We start from the raw sequence: 18060 nt of genomic DNA, 5'->3' as shown, positions 1-18060 counted from the left end.
AGCCAGCACCTCCATCACAGCTACAAACAGTAGTGGACTTAGTACCGACCCCTGATGCACTCCCACCTTCACCTCAAACTCACCACTGTTCCCGTCCTTCGTCCTTACAGCTGTGCGTGCTCTTTTGTACATTGCCATCACTACTCTGATCAACCATTCCTCCACTCCTAACTTCCTCAATGCCCATGTCAATACTTTGCGTGGAACCCTATCGAATGCTTTCTCCAGATCAACAAACCCAAAAAACAACTTCTTCCTCTTATCCATGTACTTCTCCTGCAACTGCCTCACAATGAAAAGTGCATCTGTCGTTCCTCTTCCTGGCATAAATCCAAACTGCATTTCGTCGATCTTCACTTTCTTCCTAATCCTCCTCTCCAACACCCTTTCCAATACCTTCATTCCATGCTCCAATAACTTTATCGCTCGGCACGAGCCACACTCCAGAGGGTCACCTTTCCCCTTGTATAGAGGGACGAGGGTACTCAGTTCCCAATCCACTGGAATGCGGCCTTCTTTCACCACCAGATTACAGATCTCTGTCATTCTCTTCACACCCCAACTTCCTGCTGCCTTCAACATATCTCCCACAACTCCCGTCGGCCCTCCCGCTTTTCCACTCTTCATTGCTTTTAACCCTTCCTCAACTTCCTTCTCAGTTATCTTCTCTGCCGGTCCTAAAACTGGGTTACTCTCTATGTTGCCATCCCATTCATTCTCTGTATTCAACAGCATTTCCATATATCTTTTCCATCTTCCTTTAATTCCATCTGGGTCGACAACGATTTGTCCCACTTCATCCTTCAAGCAACTCACCCCCATCACATCACACCTCTCTTTCGCTATCTGCTTTGCAATCCTGAATACTGCTTTCTGACCCTCTTCCGAATCCAAGCGTTCTCCGAACATTTTCCTACATGCCTCCTGCGCCTTTGCTACCTCTTTCTTTGCAGCCTTCCTGGCTGCCTTATAACTTTCATGCTCTGCTGTTTCTGCTCCCGTACCCTTCGCCTTCTGCCACTCTTTGAACTTCTTCCTCTTCTCGTCAATCCTCTTTCCAACCTCAACATCCCACCACCATGTTTCCGAGTGCCTCGGTGGTCCTTTTGTCCATCCACATACCTCACCAACGGCTCCCAACAGACTAGCTTTCATTGACATCCAACCACTTTCAAGCTCAACCACATCATCCTCTACCCTACTCAGCCTCTCTTTTAATGCCTCCCTTACTGTCACCTCTTTCAACCTCCACACCTTCATTCTCGGTTGGTACTTCACCCGCCGAGCTCTCCTCGCACCTTTCACCCTTATGTCGCAGACAACCAAGTGGTGCTGTGAAACAGCCTCCTCCCCCGGGATCACCTTTGTGTCCCGGAGGTGCCCCCTATCTCGCCGACGCACCATCAGGTAGTCAACGGTTGTCGTCGACCCACCTGACGTGTATGTAACAAGATTATTGTCCTCTTTCTGGAACTGAGTATTACAAATCAACAAATCAGCTCCATCAGCAAACTCCAAAATCCTTTCACCTTCTCCATTTCTCACACCATATCCGTAACCCCCATGAACTCCCTCAAAACCATCCATACTCCTTCCCACATGTCCATTCAGGTCTCCTCCCACCACAACAACTTCCTCATCTTTCACGTTTTCCATCAGCTTCTCTATCGCACACCAGAACTTGTCCTTCTCTTCATCGCTTCGACCAACCTGCGGAGCATATCCCGAGATGACGTTCACCAAGAGCTTTCCAATCATCATTTTCACCATCATCAACCTATCACTCACTCTCGTCACACTCACCACACTGTCTACAAACTCCTCAGAAAACAGGACACCAACACCATTCATGCCCTCCGGGCACCCTTGCCACACAAACTTGTATTTCTGTCCCTGCCTACCCTTCACCATTCTCACACCACTTCCCTTCCATCTCGTCTCTTGCACACAACATATGTCCACTCTTCTTCTGACCAATACTTCCACCACTTCTCCTGATCTCCCTGTCATTGTCCCCACATTCCATGTCCCAAACCTCAGAAACCGATCTCCACTTCGGGCTGCACCCTGCCCATATGTACTTGTGATTGTCATGGTTCTCTTTTTGAGGCAATGTTTTTATGGCCGGATGCCCTTCCTGACGCCAACCCTCTTAGTCGTCTCTTACGACACGCAGGGATACGGTGTACCTATTCTGACCAGGGTACACACTGGGAAACGTTTAAAACATGTAAATTCTGGGGGGGGGGGGGGGGCGTCAGCATCACGGCTGCGGTTTAAACATATTCCAACAATATCCAAACAGAACGATGAAAAAAAAACAATCCGGGAAAAGTCTCCAAGCGAGAACGTGGATTTGAGAAAGAAGGAGCAGAGGCGGAAGAAAACGAGATACAGGGGGCGGGGCACAAGCCGAGACGAGGAGGAGAGCGAACAAGCACGTGTCCGGGAGGAGAGAAAGAATCTATATAGAATTATTTGTCTAGGGAGGTGAGGTGAGGGGGAGAAAACAAAATAAAAGAAACAAGCAATACAGCGAAGGAAATAACCCAAACCGACAAAACACCGACGGGGGGATACAATACAAATATGAATAAATAATATAAATAAATAATAGTAGTAATAATAAAAATATGGTAATAATAATAAGAGTAATAAATAATAGCAATAAAATAAGTAATAATAACAAATAAATATAAGTATAAATACAAATATAAAAGCTATATTTTGCCATCTTTTAAAGCAAATGCAACATCTGCCGCCCGATGTTGCACCACCATTTCGCGATGGACGGTATAAGTAGCTCAGCGCTTTGGCTCTGAGTAAAACTTAGAGTACAACACAATTAACCCTCTTAATTAAATAATTAAAATTGTTAGATTAACTTAAACGAATATGTTAAGTTAAATGTTGCCAAGTAATTGCCTTAATTTGACAAATGGAAGTTTGCAATATACCACAAGTACATACAAACTTGTGAGATTTCTTATCTCTCATCACCACTGTCACTGTCACTCAGATCCTCAAAATATTTATTTATTTAAGTATCACTGCATTTGCAAGCATCTGTGTAAGTGTTAATCCGCTTACAGGACCATCTACCATGACTGCAGCAACCTTTGTACCCACATGCAATTCGTTCATCTACAGACTTGGCATTTAATATGGAATATTTTTTTTGTGGGGGTGAACTTACTTTGCAAGATGTCTTAGAACCAAAAGTTCATTGGAATTATGTTGAAATTATTCTAGATTTTGTTAATGTGACCTTTAAAAGAAACAAAAACCACATTTGACATTTCGAAACAAATAAATTGATCCTTGAAAGTGATGTAAACTGATATCGAACTCAATTCATGGACAGTACTATGTTAAAATTCTGTACGTTTTACAGAAGTATCTCTTTATTTTGCGCATTAGCCAAAAATTTTTTTAACAAAAACAAAAGTTAAATTACGACTGGGATTACGGACAGTAAAATTACAGTTCAGTACTTCGTTTAACCCCCACGAGCATTCAGGAGAGCACGCACACGTTGAGGCATGCTGTTCACGAGATTTGCCAAGGTTTGGACAGGAATCGCTTGCCATGCAGTGACAATAGCCTGCTGCAATTCACGCACAGAGGTCGGCTGCTGGTCCAAGTGGTCGATTTGACGCGTTAATTCTGCCCACAAGTTCTCTATCGGATTCATATCCGGGGACATGGCAGGCCACTCCATATGCTCTGCACCACAGTCAGCAAGAAAGTGTTGGATCATGCGAGCACGATGAGGCCGTGCATTGTCATCTTGGAAGACAAAGTTTCCTCGAAAGGCTGCACGAGCAAATGGAAGCAATGTTTCTTCCAGAATGGCCCTGTACTTGAACTGGTGCAGGTTTCCATTCAGAACAACCAGGTCAGTTTTGCCCCCTGCATGAAAAGCAGCCCAAACGGTCACCCCACCACCTCCAGCTTGGACTCTTGGCACTACACAATCTTTGTTGTAGGCTTCATGCACTTGTCTGTGCACTCGGATGCGGCCATCTTGACGATAGACCAGAAATCTAGACTCCTCACTGAAGATTACGTGATTCCAGTGTCCTGGCTGCCATTGACGGTGCTCTCTGGCCCACTGCAATCGGCGCTGGTGGTGTTGTCTGGTCAGGCGTGGCTTTCTCAGGGGATGCCTGGCACGATAGCCTGCTTGAACCAGTCGTTGGTTGATTAGCCTTCTGGATACAGGCACATTTGTCAGTTGCTGCCCCTCAGCCCTAAGCCGATTAGCTGACTTGGTACGGCCATTGCGGACTAACCGGTGCAGCTGGCGAGCATCCCTCCTTGTGGTTCTGCGGGGACTTCCTGTCCTCGGTATTGGAGTAGGGACACCCCTCAGCATTTCGTTTCAGGATCCTTGACACCTGACCTTGAGTGATGCCATACTGCCGAGCAATAGCACGCTGTTTCATGCCGTAATTTGGTAAAGCCACCAGTCCATGACAAACAGCATTGTCGAGTTGACGGACCATCTCCAGAGGAAGCGGCAATAACTTTTGGAGACGTGCAGCAGTTGTTTTACACTAATACAGAATGCAACAACCCTTGTGTACCCGACTGTGAAGCCAATCATCAAATGCACCTGTCCGTACATTTTGCCACGCCACCTGTGATATAATCCTGTTGTTGACTTCTTGCTGCGACAGACAATCAGTGACATGGTTCTTTTAACAAATAAATCACCAAAGTGTAAAAGAAACTCACCAGATTGATATACTGAGTTAATAAAGTAAACCCAAGTCAAGAAAAAATATATATTCCATATTAAATGCCAAGTCTGTATGACCATGGGTCCAAGTTGAAAGTCCATCCAATCGACAGTTATGTTTCCAACAGCAACAGACCACCCATTCCATGTGGGCTTGAAATATCAGGATGTACCTCCAATGATATTTTCCAAGAATCCCATTTGTACAGTGTGTAGTGTTCTTCCCAGACAATATCTCCTCTCCAATGTGATTGTTATCCCAACAGAAAATTTCAGGGATGTATCGCTGAGTGTTGCTCGGTAGCAGAACACCATTGTTTCCACTGGCAAGGATTAATTCTACCATTTCTGTCTCCACTTCTTTAACAGAAGAGTATGAAGATGAAGAGTCAATGATTTTTATCGTCATGGAAAGAGCTCCATGTTAAAGTCTACCATGACTGCTGGACTTGAATGAACAACGGTACATGATTGAACAACGGTACTCTGACACAGAATGTCCTCCGCAATTGATTGAATATTGCGATGTAATGTTTCAGATGCTGTCATTCTCTCCAAAGGAACTGGTAACTGACTTTCAGAATCATTACTTCGAAGCATATGTGCAAGTCCTCCTTTTACGGCATGACTGGAAGGGATTACTGGAAAAAGTGAAATTCTACATCAAATCTGGCAAACTTACACATCTTCCTTTCTCAACTCTTGGCATGTGTGAGGCCATGACATCCCACCGTCATGATTTAGAAGTTCCACATGGAGATGCTTAGCTGCATGAAATATTTTCGTGATGTCTTGATCAGGGTCCAAATGGTAGGCGTCGTCATGCCGACTTTCTGTATCCGACGTGATTTCATCCTGAGTCATCTGCAATCTCAGAAATATATTGTTCTCTTGGTACCTTTTCAGAAAACACTACCTCACCTTTATTGTGGTGTGGTGGATTCCAAAATCCTCTGTCTTCTTGAAAACAGTTTTGTAGCCTGCTCTTTAATTTGTTCGTTAACTCCACCATGGAAGGTCATCAGAGGTTATGTTTTCACCCATGTCTGTCTGTCTGTTTGTCTGTGAACAGGTTATCTCAAAAAGTTTTTTAAATGACTCCCAAAAGATTAGTTCCACTCAGAGGAACGGGAACTCTTAGCTCTTACAGCCTCGATTTTAGCTCTTACACGAGCCTCAATCTTGTATACAAAAAAAAACAAAAGACAAACTTTTTATCTGAAATTTTGAAAGGCTTTCCAACATTTTGGTGTAATTGAACCTTTGTCACCGCTGGGGGAGGGGGAAGGGGAGCGAAAGTGAATTTCCTGGGATTTGGCTCATGGATTATGTGCCAAATGCACATTCATGCGTGGTAAACCAACTAAAATGGGCAACATACAAATCGACCAAAATACAACTTTCAGAATTAAATACAATACAAATATGAATAAATAATATCAATAAATAATAGTAGTAATAATAATAATATTGTAATAATAACAAGAGTAATAAATAATAGTAATAAAATAAGTTATAATAATAAATAAATATAAGTATAAATACAAATATAAAAGCTATATTTTGCCCTCTTATGCAAGACAATACAAGGACTAGACGACGAAACATCATACAAATACCTCGGAGTAGAAAAGGACCACCAAATATTTCACAAACAAATGCGCAAAACAATTACCAAAGAATACCTGCATAGAATGAGGCTGATCCTCAAACATACCTATCTCCAACGAACAAAATCAAAGCCATAAACCAGCTTGCAGTACCAGTGTTCCAATACAGCTGTAGAATAATAAATGGGCCCCAATCAGAAATCAACAATTTAGACATCAAATCAAGAAAACTCATCACCATCCACAAAATGTTATACAAAAATCAATGCATCCCACTCCATTTCACCTCCTGAAATGGAGATAATAACCAACGACACACACACACACACACACACACACACACACACACACACACACACACACACACACACACACACGAAGATGGATACTTTGAGACCTGGGAGTGCTCCGTTCTATATTCTGAAACCTGCATATTGAGATTGTTATCAACGACGCACACAGATACACACTAACATTTAATAGAAGAATATCCAAAGGGACAGGAAGGGTAACACATCAACTGTACATCGATGATTTAAAGCTCTTCCCACCGAAGGACGAAAATTGACAGAACAACAGAAGTTAGTGAAACGGTACTCTGACAACATTCAAATGTAATTTTGCTGAGATAAATGTCGTGCAGGAGCCAAATCTGAATAGGGTCCTCAGAAAAGAGGTTGTCACCTTCCAAGGCTTGGCAAAAGGTTTGATTGTACCAAAATGTTAGGATGCCTTTCAGGGATTCATATCAAAAGTGTTCCCGTTCCTCAAAGTGTAACTATACTTTTGGGAGTCATTTATACATGAACCCAGTGAATCTCTTATCATAAAACGTGACTTAAAAGTTGCTTAAATAAACATACTATTCACTTTCACATCCCTTAAAAGACAATGATAATCATTATTTTAATAAAATTTCATTGCAGAAATACCCATATCAAATTAAATCCAAAGAAAAATACATAACTCAGACACTGAACATCCTTTGCTGTTATGCAAATTGATAGCTGCACATGAGCTGACGAGTTCAAATTATAGCATACTAGCAGGAGTAGCCGGCGTTGCCGGAGGGTGGGGAGGCAGGAGAGGGAGGCATGAGGAAGGGAGTTGATGGGGGAGCGGAGGGGGGAGGTAAGGGGTGAGGAAGGGGAAAGATATTTTTTTACGACATATACATCTTTTTGGGGGGGAGGGTGGCTTTCACAGGCCCATCCATTTTGGGGGAGGGGGGGAAATGAAGGAGGAAAATTTTCCCATGCAAAGAGCAAAGAGTGATTCAACCTCAGTGTTGCCCAGGTAAAAAATAAAATTGTAATTCCCTCTGCCACCATGGTACACATTTACATAGAAAATATACGCCCCTCCCCCGGCCCCCCAGAACCCTGAATTTGGCCGGGGCCACATAGGCTATGTTACCCCCCAGACAAGGTTGTATTTGTATTTGTACCCCGAGTAAAGTATAAACGCGTTTTTAGCTGGAGTACCCGGTATTGCTCAAGTGAAAAAGAAACATTAACATCTTTGAAATGAGGGCAAATATAATGGAAAAGCAATTACATCCAAATCAGAATCCATGACAAATGTCAAATCATCATTTTCCCTTTTCGTTGAATATATTCTGGTGAATGTACCGTTCATCACGTTTCCGAGTTAAGTATGATGACGTTCAGGAAGAAGAAGGTGACTTACCACCAACTTCGACCGCTTCCAGAATAGTTTGATAATTATTTGTGTTCAAATGTCTGGTAATTGTTTTGTATTTATTTATGCGAATGTGTACTTGTATATAACTGTCATTAATTTTAAAAGGCTTCGGCACTGTCGAGCTTCTTTTTTTTCTTTTTTTCCAAAAAAACAAACTTTTTTTTTGCCTAAAACACTCCTAGGCACTCACTTATGAACCTCTAAAAGTATGACGAAGATCCGTTCAGCCATCTCTGAGAAAAATGTCAACATACACACACACACACACACACACACACACACACACACCAACGGCTGGCTCTCTTATATAGTAGATGAATGATCTAAATTACATTAATGAACATAATCAGGTGATACTGATCGTGAGCAGGCCGTTGGTGCTCCTATGGTTGCAAGCGAGTGCCCCGGAAGCATTCACGGAAAGAGAGTGGCAACCATATGTGTAGGAAAATTGCATGCTGAGTCAGTGTTGCCCAGATAGCTCAGATGGCAGAGCAGTGGTACGGTTCACCAGAGGACCTGGGTTTGATTCCTGGGCTGGGCACGTAATTTTCCCACATATATCAATTTAATTATCTAAATGTGAATTTCCTACAATATAATCAATGTCTCTATACACAACAATCGTCATTCGAAAAGCTAATTATTTACAATCATAATTCAAAAGTTTATATTATGTTAATTATTGATTGCTGGATCTTGGTGACATTACATTGAAAAATGTGAAGGTCATAGCTACGTCCATATTAATGTCCAATAAATTAATGACATTTTATATCGATTACATATTGCGAACTGTGGTGTCTGTCCGTGTGTTCGTCTGTCTCCCGTTTACGACGGCCGCTTCCCACGCAGTGTTTGAAAAGCTGCTTTTTGATTCGTTTGCATTTTCATTTCACATTTATTGATGCAATATAGTCAGTCACTTTATTGTCCCTTCCAGTAATCATTAAAATCAACATGAAACATCTGGATTAAAGTAGATTTAATAGAGACCTTCATGGAATAACACACAATATAAAATATAAATTAAATACAATGCAAATATGAATAAATAATAAAAATAAATAATAGTAGTAATAATAAAAAATATGGTAATAATAATAAGAGTAACAAATAATAGTAATAAAATAAGTTATAATAATAAATAAATATAAGTATAAATACAAATATAAAAGCTATATTTTGCCATCTTTTAAAACAAATTCAACATCTGCCGCCCGATTTGCACCACCATTTCGCGATGGACGGTATAAGTAGCTCAGCGCTTTGGCTCTGAGTAAAACTTGGAGTACAACACAATTAACCCTCTTAATTAAATAATTAAAATTGTTAGATGAACTTAAACGAATATGTTAAGTTAAATGTTGCCAAATAATTGCCTTAATTTGACAAATAGAAGTTTGCAATACACCACAAGTACATACAAATTTTTTTGAGATTTCTTATCTCTCATCACCACTGTCACTGTCACTCAGATCCTCAAAATATTTATTTATTTAAGTATCACTGCATTTGCAAGCATCTGTGTAAGTGTAAATCCGCTTACAGGAACATCTACCATGACTGCAGCAACCTTTGCACCCACATGCCATTCGTTCATCTATGACCATGGGTCCAGGTTGAAAGTCCATCCAATCGACAGTTATGTTTCCAACAGCAACAGACCACCCATTCCATGTGGGCCTGAAATATCAGGATGTATCTCCAATGATATTTTCCAAGAATCCCATTTGTACAGTGTGTAGTGTTCTTCCCAGACAATGTCTCCTCTCCAATGTGATTGTTATCCCAACAGAAAATTTCAGGGATGTATCGCTGAGTGTTGCTCGGTAGCAGAACACCATTGTTTCCACTGGCAAGGATTAATTCTGCCATTTCTGTCTCCACTTCTTTAACAGAAGAGTATGAAGATGAAGAGTCAATGATTTTTATCGTCATGGAAAGAGCTACATGTTAAAGTGTTATTTTTCCTTCCCTTTGATGTAACATACAGAATGTCCTCCGCAATTGATTGAATATTGCGATGTAATGTTTCAGATGCTGTCATTCTCTCCAAAGGAACTGGTAACTGACTTTCAGAATCATTACTTCGAAGCATATGTGCAAGTCCTCCTTTTACGGCATGACTGGAGGGATTACTGGAAAAAGGGAAATTCTACATCAAATCTGGCAAACTTACACATCTTCCTTTCTCAACTCTTGGCATGTGTGAGGCCATGACATCCCACCGTCATGATTTAGAAGTTCCATATGGAGATGCTTAGCTGCATGAAATATTTTCGTGATGTCTTGATCAGGGTCCAAATGGTAGGCGTCGTCATGCCGACTTTCTGTATCCGACATGATTTCATCCTGAGTCATCTGAAATCTCAGAAATATATTGTTCTCTTGGTACCTTTTCAGAAAACACTACCTCACCTTTATTGTGGTGTGGTGGATTCCAAAATCCTCTGTCTTCTTGAAAACAGTTTTGTAGCCTGCTCTTTAATTTGTTCGTTAACTCCACCATGGAAGGTCATCAGAGGTTATGTTTTCACCCATGTCTGTGTCTCTCTCTGTCTGTTTGTCTGTGAACAGGTTATCTCAAAAAGTTTTTTAAATGACTCCAAAAAGATTAGTTCCACTCAGAGGAACGGGAACTCTTAGCTCTTACAGCCTCGATTTTAGCTCTTACACGAGCCTCGATCTTGTATACAAAAAAAAAAAAACTTTTTATCTGAAATTTTGAAAGGCTTCCCAACATTTTGGTGTAATTGAACCCTTGTCACCGCTGGGGGAGGGGGAAGGGGAGCGAAAGTGAATTTCCTGGGATTTGGCTCATGGATTATGTGCCAAATGCACATTCATGCATGGTAAACCAACTAAAATGGGCAACATACAAATCGACCAAAATACAACTTTCAGAATTAAATACAATACAAATATGAATAAATAATATCAATAAATAATAGTAGTAATAATATAGTAATAATAATAAGAGTAATAAATAATAGTAATAAAATAAGTTATAATAATAAATAAATATAAGTATAAATACAAATATAAAAGCTATATTTTGCCCTCTTATGCAAGACAATACAAGGACTAGACAACGAAGCATCATACAAATACCTCGGAGTAGAAAAGTACCACCAAATATTTCACAAACAAATGCGCAAAACAATTACCAAAGAATACCTGCATAGAATGAGGCTGATCCTCAAACATACCTATCTCCAACGAACAAAATCAAAGCCATAAACCAACTCCAACTACCAGTGTTCCAATACAATTGTAGAATAACAAACTGGTCACAATCGGAAATCAACAAACTAGATATCAAAAGAAGTAAACTCTTCACTTTCTGCAAAATGTTCGACAAAAAGCAAACCACCCCGAGAATGTACCTGCCGAGAGGAGAAGGAGGCAGCGGCCTGATGTAACTCAACTATAGCTATGATGCAGAATGATGGGTCCTCACTTGACATGACAAAATGTGTGATTTGCCAAAGGAAAAAACGCACCAAACTACCAAATACAATTTGCACACAAACATGAAGCCAGCAGCCATAAAACATATCCATAACCCAACTAACAAAATTATTCCAAAAACAGGTGTGAATACAGGATGTCACACATGAAACCGAAGCAGCACCAAATACAGCCCCAAAGATTGCAAAAAAAAAAGAAACAGAAAAATATAAGACAAAATATCAACAGATAAACACCGACAGCTAGGAGCACGCTGATAGAGCAGGAAGGTATAAAAAAAAATTGGACAGATTGTACGTGGACAAAGAATGCTCATTGGAATGGCTAAGAAGAGGTCAGCTCAACTGGGATGGAGAACAAATGATCATAAATGCCAGAGATGAAGAACACAACACTGATGGCTTTTAAAAAATGGCAGGACTGAGTCAATCAGACAAGTGTAGGTTCTGCAAGGTAGAAACAGAAAGCCTGAATCACCTCCTATCAGGATGTAACAAACTCATGTCAGAGCAGCTGTACACCCTAAGGCACAACAAGGTATGTGGAGTAATCTACTGGCACATCTACAAAAGTCTCAATACCCCAGTTCCAGAAAACTCGTGGAAACATGAACCAAAAGCAATCATTGCAAACAAGGAAATATTTCTCACTTTTTTTATATTTATTTTTTATTTTCTGTATACAAGATCGAGGCTCGTGTAAGAGCTAACATTAATGGCAAAAAACAAACGGACACATAAGACAAAATAAAGGGACGGTCGACAAGATGGGGAGATAGGGGGGGAAGCACACAAGTACAACATTTGAGAGCAGGGACATCGGGAGATCTGTGGGATGGAGAAGGCTTGGGGAGAGGAGGCATGGGAGGGGGGGGGGGGGTGGTGGTGGTGGCCGAGGCTAAAAAAAAAACACATGAACACTGCAAGAACTTCCAGGAAAGAAGTCGGTATTTCAAAAAAAGTGGATCTGGGGGTGACTTAACGGGGGTAGAAGAGGATCAAGGTTTTGGATGGGGGAAGATAAGAGATGGTGCTGAACAGCTGTTTTAGGTGAGTTGAAGTTTTTAGGTGTGAAGGTGAGCAGAGAGTCTTGATTTTGGCAATTTCACCAGAAGAGGGTTACTGGCATATCTTGTGTGGCCAGTAGGAATATTTGGGGGACAGAGCACAGATAGAGCTGGGGGAGCCAGGCCGGATAGGAGTCAGTAGAAGACAACAAAGACCACCAACCTGCCTGCGGTGAGTGAGTGAAAGGCCCTCGGTGTTAGCTTCATCGCGGGAGATTCCAATGATTCTGAAAGCTTTGGTTTCAACAGCGTGAAGACGAGCTAGGTGTGAGGTAGGAGCACCAGCCCAGAGGGGAGAACCGTATTCCATTCAGCTGTGGATGAAAGCCTTGTATGTGGTGAGGAGCTCAGGTGTGCCAAGGAAGGACCTCACACGACGGAGGATGCCCAGTCGGCGACTGGCTTTGGAGACAAGCTTGGAAATGTGGTTTCCCAGGAAAGATCATGGCAGATAGTGAGGCCCAAAAGATTGAGTGACAGAACTTCTTGGAGTGGATTGTTCAGAAAGTAGATGGGAGGGTTGTCCAGTCGGTCTTTTCGGAGAGAATGGTAAGAGTGTGAGATTTGTCAGGATTGAAAGACATGTTCCACAAGGCATCTGTCTGTGATTTTGTCCAGATCTGCAGAGAGTGAGGAGGCTGCAGACTGCCGATCTGAGATATGAGAAATGGAGTGACAGAGTGTGGAGTCATCAGCAAAGAGAAAGAGAGGATTTTCAGGAGAGTCAGAGAGATCATTGATAAAATTTAAAAAAATCACAGGGCCCAGAACACTGCCTTGAGGAACTCCAGCCTGAACAGGAAGGGGAGATGAGAGAGACCCATTCAGGGCCACACGTTGACTATGACCAGAGAGGAAGTCCGCAAGCCATGCATGGAGATTTCCATGGATACCATAGGAGGAGAGTTTGGTGAGCAGAGCGGGGTGCCAGACCGTATCGAAGGCATGTGATATGTCAAGGGAGACAGCTCTGATTTCCTATTTGGTATTGAGGACCTCCATCCATTGTTGAGACAGCAGAAGCAACATGTCCAGAGTAGAGTGACCTGGTCTGAAACCAAATTGATAATCAGAGATCAAGCCATTGGAGAAGAGGAAAGATTTGATATCTGAAGCAATGATGGATTCCATGATTTTGCTGATAATTGGGAGAAGGCTGATTGGTCTGTAGTTGCAAGGCATCTGTTTTTGCATCTTTTTCTGTAAAGCGGTGATGTTGGCTAATTTCCAAGGTGATGGCAGATGACCTTGAGCAAAAGAGAGGGTGAAGAGAAGAGAGGGTGTGAAAGAGCGGCAGAGCAGGATTTTAGGACCCGTGGGCTCATGCCGTCTGGTCCAGTTGCAGAGTCATAGTCGAGGATTGACAGAAACTCCTCCACCTTATCAGGATAGAAGGACACAGAGTCCAGAAGCAGCTGGATATGACTGGGTAAGGTGGGTACAGAGAGGGATGGGTTTTGGAAACAAGATTTTGAGGCAAACACAGAGTTGAGGCATTCAGCTTTTTCACGTGTGGAGTCAGCTGTGTAGCCGTTTGAGGTAAGGGAGGGGATGGAAGGGGAACAAAGGCCAGAAACAGAATTGACCAGATGCCACCAGGATTTGGAAGAGGGAGACAGGTTTGAGAGTTCAGTTTTCAGAGTAGAGAGATAGTGTTTCCTGGCTCTCCTGAGGGTAGGCACACACTTGTTCCGAGCTTTGTGAAAGGAACTGAGATTTCCTTCAGTTGGATTTGCTTTCCATGAGGAGAAGGCAAGTTGCTTCATGGCAACTGCCTCACCACAAGATTCAGTGTACCATGGACGGGAGGAAGGGTAAGACAACTGAAGACGAGATGGGATAAAACTGTGCATGAGAGAGAGCAGTTTGCTTTGGAAGAATTCCCAGGAAGAATTGATGTCAGAGGCAGTAGAGATGGGAGACCAGTCCAGATGGTTGATGGCTGCTTGAAGACCGTGCTAGTCAGCCTGAGTAAAATGCCAGACTTGTCGGCACTGAGGAGGCTCTCTGAGAATGGCCAGAGAGATGTCCACTTTAACAAGGAAATGATCAGAAGAACCGATTGGAGCAGAAGAAGAGCAGGAGACATTTGCAGGGAGGTTAGTCATAACCAAGTCTATAAGAGAATATACTCCATTGACTGAGATCCGGGTCGGGAAATTGACAGATTGTGTCAGTCCCAGTGAGTCGCAGAAGTCCTTTTCTGAGATGCCATAGCTGGTGTGAAAGGAACCCACACCCAGCCAGCTGGCATGATGACAGTTGAAGTCGCCACATATGAGGAAGAGAGAGTTGGGATGAGTGGATAGAAGTTGGTCCATGTTGTCAGACAGGGAGATGTAAATGGAGTCATCACTGTTTGGAGGACGGTACAGAACACATATGAACAAAAGGTGGGAGCAGCGAGGAAGCCGTAGCCAGAGGTATTCCTGGGGGTGGGGTGGAGAGAGGGTAGTGCAAGTATGACCTAATGATCCCATCCAGCGTGAACATAGAAAACAAAGCATTGCGACCGCATATAGTAGGCCTACTGAGGTACAGAAAAATAAAACAAGGCATTGATAATTAAGGTGTCCGTACCCAGTGATTTTGGCCTAAACAACGCACAAAACAAGAAAATGACCAAATCCCAAGATCTCAAAAATGAAGCGAAAGGATCCTGGAAGCTGAAGAGCACTGCAATTGTACCAATGATAATTGGAGCAAAGGGAATGATTCGAAGAACCTTACAGACATCCTAAAAAACACCCCTGGGAATATTACGACACACAAACTGCAGTTGGAAGATGTCGAGGCTCGGTTCGATCTCCTAAAGTCCGCACATGGAAATAATAACGGAACATGCACACACATACACACACACATACACACACACACACACACACACACACACACACACACACACACCCATCCACACACACACATATCCACACACACACACATATCCACACACACACACACACACACACACACCCATCCACACACACACACACACACACACACACACACACACACACACACACACACACACACATACACACACACACACACACACACACACACACATACACACACACACACACACACACACATACATACACACACACACACACACACACACACCCATCCACACACACACACATATCCACACACACACACACACACACACACACACACACACACACACACACACACACACACACACACACACATGATTGATGCTCGTTGTAAAGTTCTGGTCCCACCCATCCCTAAACCGTGCTGACACCTAGTGGAGACAATGGAGAATGAAGTGCAGACATGTAATACAGCCAGACGATCTGGTCGCCTCTTTCTCCTGCAACTTCGATACCACAAAACAACTGATGTTTGGCTTGTTTTACGTTTTAACAAATCGTAACTCGTTGATACGTCATATACATGTGATTACGTATTGACAAACGATTCAGTCCATGACTCGAGGTCAAAAATTTGTGGATTTTTTTCTAACCAACAATCAGTTGTCTTGTAATTTGTAACATAAGAGAAGATAGGTCATGTGATCTTCACATCTAAACATGTGACATAATCCCATGTTCAAATCCCAGAGATGGTCGGGTGTTAATTTCTCCATTGTGCCCCAACGTCAAGATAGCGTCACGGTATGATAGCCTTGAGGTGTGCACAGTAGGATAGCCTTGAGGTGTGCACCGTAGGATAGCCTTGAGGTGTGCACCGTAGGATAGCCTTGAGGTGTGCACCGTAGGATAGCCTTGAGGTGTGCACCGTAGGATAGCCTTGAGGTGTGCACAGCAGGATAGCCTTGAGGTGTGCACAGCAGGATAGCCTTGAGGTGTGCACAGCAGGATAGCCTTGAGGTGTGCACAGCAGGATAGCCTTGAGGTGTGCACAGCAGGATAGCCTTGAGGTGTGCACAGTAGGATAGCCTCGAAGTGTGCACAGCAGGATAGCCTTGAGGTGTGCACAGCAGGATAGCCTTGAGGTGTGCACAGCAGGATAGCCTTGAGGTGTGCACAGTAGGATAGCCTTGAGGTGTGCACAGTAGGATAGCCTTGAGGTGTGCACCGTAGGATAGCCTTGAGGTGTGCACAGCAGGATAGCCTTGAGGTGTGCACAGCAGGATAGCGTTGAGGTGTGCACAGCAGGATAGCCTTGAGGTGTGCACAGCAGGATAGCCTTGAGGTGTGCACAGTAGGATAGCCTCGAAGTGTGCACAGCAGGATAGCCTTGAGGTGTGCACAGTAGGATAGCCTCGAGGTGTGCACAGTATGATAGCCTTGAGGTGTGCACAGCAGGATAGCCTTGAGGTGTGCACAGTAGGATAGCCTCGAAGTGTGCACAGCAGGATAGCCTTGAGGTGTGCACAGTAGGATAGCCTCGAGGTGTGCACAGTATGATAGCCTTGAGGTGTGCACAGCAGGATAGCCTCGAGGTGTGCACAGCAGGATAGCCTCGAGGTGTGCACAGTAGGATAGCCTCGAGGTGTGCACAGTATGATAGCCTTGAGGTGTGCACAGTATGATAGCCTTGAGGTGTGCACAGTATGATAGCCTCGAGGTGTGCACAGTATGATAGCCTCGAGGTGTGCACAGTATGATAGCCTCGAGGTGTGCACAGTATGATAGCCTCGAGGTGTGCACAGTATGATAGCCTCGAGGTGTGCACAGTATGATAGCCTCGAGGTGTGCACAGTATGATAGCCTCGAGGTGTGCACAGTATGATAGCCTTGAGGTGTGCACAGTATGATAGCCTCGAAGTGTGCACAGCAGGATAGCCTTGAGGTGTGCACAGCAGGATAGCCTTGAGGTGTGCACAGCAGGATAGCCTTGAGGTGTGCACAGCAGGATAGCCTTGAGGTGTGCACAGTAGGATAGCCTTGAGGTGTGCACAGTAGGATAGCCTTGAGGTGTGCACCGTAGGATAGCCTTGAGGTGTGCACAGCAGGATAGCCTTGAGGTGTGCACAGCAGGATAGCCTTGAGGTGTGCACAGCAGGATAGCCTTGAGGTGTGCACAGCAGGATAGCCTTGAGGTGTGCACAGTAGGATAGCCTCGAAGTGTGCACAGCAGGATAGCCTTGAGGTGTGCACAGTAGGATAGCCTCGAGGTGTGCACAGTATGATAGCCTTGAGGTGTGCACAGCAGGATAGCCTTGAGGTGTGCACAGTAGGATAGCCTCGAGGTGTGCACAGTATGATAGCCTCGAGGTGTGCACAGCAGGATAGCCTTGAGGTGTGCACAGTAGGATAGCCTCGAGGTGTGCACAGTATGATAGCCTTGAGGTGTGCACAGTATGATAGCCTCGAGGTGTGCACAGTATGATAGCCTCGAGGTGTGCACAGTATGATAGCCTCGAGGTGTGCACAGTATGATAGCCTCGAGGTGTGCACAGTATGATAGCCTCGAGGTGTGCACAGTATGATAGCCTCGAGGTGTGCACAGTATGATAGCCTCGAGGTGTG

The sequence above is a fragment of the Myxine glutinosa genome, chromosome 1 (genome assembly GCF_964187855.1).
Source record: "Myxine glutinosa chromosome 1, kmMyxGlut1.1, whole genome shotgun sequence".
Lineage (NCBI taxonomy): Eukaryota > Metazoa > Chordata > Myxini > Myxiniformes > Myxinidae > Myxine > Myxine glutinosa.
This window is presented reverse-complemented; position numbering follows the sequence as displayed.